This window comes from Serinus canaria, chromosome 17 (assembly GCF_022539315.1).
Source record: "Serinus canaria isolate serCan28SL12 chromosome 17, serCan2020, whole genome shotgun sequence".
NCBI lineage: Eukaryota > Metazoa > Chordata > Aves > Passeriformes > Fringillidae > Serinus > Serinus canaria.
In genome coordinates, this window is record NC_066330.1 from 227,484 (window position 1) to 233,347 (window position 5,864).

The following is a 5,864-nucleotide window of genomic DNA, read 5'->3' on the forward strand; positions in this document are numbered from 1 at the left end:
ACCTGGAACAGGAGCACCATTTGACTTGTGAATAAATTGATCTGCATTAACCCTGAAGTTTAGAGTGAGGTTTTCAGAGGCATTTTGTGGAGCACAGGGAGGTCAGCACAGCCTTAGGATGCTCCTGTCACAGGTCAGGCTCAGAACAGCAGCATGGTGAGGCTGGAGGGTTCTGTGTGTGCCATGCTCTCTGGAGGCTGATCTGAGTAAAGAGACTGGCACAAGTGCAGCAGTGACCTGAGAAAGCTGGGAGATGATTTGTGTGACAGCCGTCACTACTCTGAAGACAGTGCTACTGTACTTTGATCTCTACACAAGAAAACTTTTCTGAGCTCCTCCAACAGTCTGATTTAATCAGTTCCTGCCACCTGTGAAAGGCACTTTTAGCAGAGAGAAGCTCCCCCAGCTGCTGAGTACTGAATGCTGAATGGTGGCTGGCTGCTGCTCATTCATGGAGGATAGCACAAAGTTCTGCAGATCCTCTGCAGAGATGTGGCAAATCTATCCTGTGTTTATCTTACCATGGGTGATGCAAGTCCTCTCCCCAGCTGCCTTGAGGGGAAGCAAGCTTCAGTGTCTGCCTTCTTTTTGCGACTGGTTTTGGGATGGAGCTGGTGCTCAAACAGCAAGATGTATCTGCAGTACCCAGCATGTGTCAGAAAAGGACACCTGGTGCTCTCTGACTTCAGCATGGGTGAGTAAAGGCAGATGAACAGAAGTGGAACCAACCCTACAGCATGAGACAAAGCAGCACGGTGGGTGAGTGGTGGCAGGGGAGCCCCCCTCAGTGTCCTCTGCTTCCCATGAGCAGTGGGGAGTGTCAGCTTGGATTTTTCAACCATTAGTGTGAGGATTGAACTCATTAACTTGTGCTTTTTTTATAGAGTCATTAGTACAATTACTTACTTGTATTTAAATGGAAATAGTCCCAAATATTAGCAAGAATCAAAATATTAAAAAAAAAAAAATAGGCCAAGAGTGAGATGAAAAAAGGGGCAGAAGCTGGTTGGCTTAAAAGGTAAGATGTTATAGCAGACTTAAAAGCGGGAGAAGAGTTACTCAGGATCATAATTGGAATGATTCTATCATTCTATCAAGAATGAATAATGGCAAACCTTGGGCTGGCAGTGAGATCTTCAGGGCTGTGAGAAAGTTTCATAAGCAAAGTGTCCAGTGTATCACTAAGGACATTTAAATCTACTAGAACAGGGTAGAGCAGAAAATGTCTTCTGCATAAAATACCTGAGTCCTTTGGGGTGAGATGCAGGATGTTACAGAGCCAGCAAGCTCCATCTGTTTATTTGGAGTGGCCACCAGCATTGCTGCTGGGACACAGCTTGGCATTGTGCGAAGAGGACGAAAAGTGTGGCAGTGATCATTCTGAATGGGGTGGACAAAATAGGATGCAGATTTAGTTACAGATGTACACCAGCACAGAAAAAATATCTTTTCTGCAGCAGAAATACACATTTGGTTAAAAGTTGCCCCTTTCAATTCCTGTCTGCAGGAACCCTGAGTAGCAACAAAAGCAAGAAATCATGTAAAGCTGCCAAGAGAATTTTTGTTTCCTATGGAAAGAGTTATCAATTATTTTTTTTAAAGTCCAAACACTTCAGAATTGTTTCCCAGTACAGGTAGCAAGGATATATTTTAAACCAGGAACACTCTTTAACTGTTAATCTATATAAGAATGAACTAAAATGTTCTTCATCTCATGAGAAAGAAACAAGGTGGCACATTGGGACAGCATGCAAAAATGTAGAACAAGGAAAACGAGCCCACCATGACAGTGGAAATAAGAAAACTGCACATTCCTCTGCCTGGGGCTTCTTCGCACCTCAGTATCCTTAATTATGTTCCCGGGTATTTTGGCATTCCTTCTATTTGCATTTAGATCTTTCATCAGGAAGTTAATGTTCTCAGAGCAAGTAAAATCTCAAACCCCATAAATCCTAATGTTTAATACGTTAACGATATAGAGATAAGTATTTAATTTTGCTTTATGCATGACAGAGAAGCCAATGACAAATAGTACTGCGTAATATTTATGAGTTCCATGCCTGAAGGAATAATAAGCATCTTAAATTATTGTAAATTCCAACAAGGCACATACATTGAAGGCTTTATAAAACTTTATACTTTATGCATGTTAACTACCACATTGTTCTGCCTACCATAGTTCAGCTTTTGGTGTTTCCAGCTGCTGTGATTACAAAACAGCATCTTCCCATGCTGAAACAATCTGTGGCAATCTAACTGTCTTTCTCGATATTGTTCTGGCCTCCAGGTTCCAGCCATGTCCTGAAAAGTGCCATGAAAAGGGCAATAACAAAATTTAATGCAGTGCTAAGCAAGCAGCACATACTACATGTCTATCATGGCTAGAAACAAAATAGGGTTCACCTTTCCTTCTTCTCTTTCATTATTTGAATAGTAACTTTACATGCCAGCTTTGCTGACCAGCATTTCCTGGGCTTGCTGAAGGGCAGCTGGAGAAAGGAACCTCACACACCCAGGAGCACAGCAGCAATCTCTACATGAACCTTACACCAGCTCAGCAATGAGGAATGAATACCTATGGGAACAGAAGATGGACTTTAGCAAAGGAAATCTATAGGGAGCCACTTCACTGATTGGATTTTCAAGTGCACCTTATAACTGGACTCAGAAGAAGTCCCAAGTGTACGTGGAGGTGTCAATTCTTCTGGCTGGATTTGGTCTGATAATGGTGGCAAATTGAAGATGCCTTGGTAGGTAAGTAAATATTTACAGACATTTGTGAGGGAAGATGACAGCCTGGTGTAAAATGATACAGCTGCCAATTGTCCTCATCAACACTAGCTATGAGCTGCAAGACTTAAAAGGAGGCAAGTGTGTGGGCAGATCTGCAGCAGCTCAGAGCCAGGGGAGCGTGCTGAGGACGAGCCACAGCGGTGGCTCCATCAAACTGACAATTTGCTCTACCTCCAGACATGTAACTCACCAGGTGTGGGTCACTGGGGCGCTGCAAGGGGCCCAGGATTCCCTGTCCCTGGGCAGAGCTGCTGGAACACGTCCTTCTCCTCTGCTCAGCCCTGGCTGGGCTCGAGCCCCTCAGAGAATGCCAAGTCTCCTCTTGTTTTCTGAGCCTCAGCATGGGGACTCCCTGGCAGGGTCTGGGAACCTAGGGGTTGATATCAGGGCAATAAAAGGGCTATAAATCCACATTTAGGGCCCTTGTGTACCACGGTGGAAGATCAGCTTCATGGCTCAGACAGTTTTTGCTAGCATTCATATAGGAAAAATGAATAACAAAACACAAACCATTAGGTTTGCTGAAGGTGTTGCAGCAAGATTTTTGAAAACATATTTCAGAACTTTGCTTCATAAGGATATGGAGCACTCTTGACTTTCTGCACTTTTTACCAGGATGCTGTGAGGAACCTACCCCTTCCAGCCTCTGCTAGAATTCCTGAGTCACCTGAATGTGGAGGAGAGGCAGGCTGGTGACCAAGCAAGACTTAAATCCTCCAAGTACTTCTCTAGCCTTCAAATTAGTAAAGGCATTTCTCTGCAAGGATAATTTTCCTGCACTCCCATCAAGTATTGGAAGAGATTATTTAAAACATAGCTGTCAGTGCCTTCTAGCACTAAGCCTGATGAAGTTTCTCTTGTGTCTTGGAGGACCACTTGCTTTCAGGACGTGCTTGCTTTCAGGAAGATGGCAAAACACCGGCGCTGCCAGGAGATCCATGTCAATGTGTGAGGCACCTCTGCAGTAAAAATGACAGCCAGAAATTGGTAGCTGGTGCTTATAATTTAGACCCCAGAAGCTAAGATTGACATTTGCTGGCAGCAGGTTTGTTGTGGTTAAATATCTTTTTTCTTTAGCCCATGAAAAATATTCACACAAGAATTACTTGATCCACAGCAGAAGAATAGGATTAGCATCAGGAAGAGGTGTCTGGTGGCAGCCTCAATGGTCTGAGCTTCCCTCCCTGAATGGGATTCATTCTTCCCCAGCTGGGCCGGTGGGAAGTTCTTGCTCCTATAGGAAAGTGCACCGAGGGCTGCTGCTGTGTTGTTTTTTGCTCTCATGTTATGCCCTTTTCCAGGGGTCAAGAGTTCTTCCATAACACTCGCCCCAAGCTAGAGGTCTCAGCACAAGGAGCCTACTTGGCATGTCCTCTCAGAAAGGATTTCACACACGGGGTGATGGAGCCCTCATGAAATGCTTGTCAGCCCAGCACTGTTTGTTTATTCCAGGTTCACTGGAAGGAGACCTCACTTCACTCTTCAGCCTGGCCTGGCAATGTTTTCATACATTTTCTCTAGCACGGCCGTATCTCAGTGACATCTCCCTGCCACGGGCTCCTCCAGGCTGACAGTCTGGCACAGGCACACAAAGCCATTGACAAAACCAAGGTGCTGCCCATTATTTGAGCATGCTAGAGTGGACAACTGCTGGGAGACCTCGAGGGCCAGGCAATGAATGAATCCTCTGCGGTTAATTGTCATCCCTGCCAATGAGAGGAGGTTCCTTGCTCGCGCAATCAAGGACAAAAGTCTTTTCTTTGGCCCTTTATTGCTGTCACAAAGCTGGTTGGTGCAGCTGGGATCAGGCCCACAGCTGATCCTTCTCTCCCCCGCCCTGGGCCATTCCTCCCAGCTCAGCTGGGGTCACCTGGACAATGGGAAAGCTGCGTCTGCTGTGTCACATGATGTGGGGTCTATAGCCCAGACAGCCCGAGAGCATGTGTGTATTCTCCCCCTGGATGTTCAGGGCCTTGGTACCTCTTTGTTTGCTTTGCTTTATTGTAAGGTAAAATGGAAGAAGGGAAAATGCTCCTGCCTAGAAATACAGATGCATTGTGACATAAAAGGGATGAGAAAGGCACATTTCAGCTGTGAGCCTCACATCCCACCTCAGCACAGGGGTGCTGCAGCAGGAGGCTGTCACAGTAGCTGTGCTGCCTCACTGCACGGGTTCTGCAGATGGGATCCTCCCCACAAAGCAGAGCCTGTTTCATGTTCAGGTAACAGGCTGCCTACTGTGAGGCATCAGGATAATTTGGCAGCTCCTTTGGCAGATCACTCTCCATGCAGGAGTGAACAGGCAGGTCTGACTAACCTGCAAGCAGACAAGCCATCAGAAAATAGTGGTCAGAAAGTAGTGCTGCTCTCTGTTTTCCTGTGCTGGAACTTTACTTCCCCCATGTGTTTGATGTAGGTGCCCTAAAAGCATAGAATAATTTTTTCCACTCTCTGTGTTTTTGTGGTTACCTTTCTCCCAGCTTGGGAGCCAGCAAGCAGATCCCAGCATGTCCATTTGCTGCTACCCACTTGTGCCTCAGCAAGACGCAGCGCAACCGCTGCAATCTGTGCTTGTCTCATCAGCACCTACCCTGGTTAGCTGCTACCCAGAGTTTACCTAGTGGGCCTTACAGAAAATCACTGCCTCGTGTCCTCACCTCCAGAAAGCTGCTGCTACCAAGAGTGCCTCAGCAACTGGCTGCTTTTCCCACAGTTCATCATGTGTGAGGACTAAACTGCATTTATTCTGCATATCCATCTAGGCAAGTGCCTGTGTTCACACCTGAACTAAACACCAAAGGAAGAATGCCCAGTGATGTGGGTTAAATAAAAGTATGCCCTTGCCAGATCCACCAAGGAGCTGGAGAAAGGTCCAAACTGCAGTGGGGTCCATGCCCTTGTCCCTGCTGTTATGACTGTTATTACGCCTTCAGTGCAAAGAGCAGCAGAGGCTGATAAGCATCCTGAGAGATTATTTAACTTGTATTTACCTATGCATATGAACCAGACTTGAGACAACACAGGCAACTAATGTTAAAGAAATGAATGGCTCTTAGTTCATCTGCTATTAT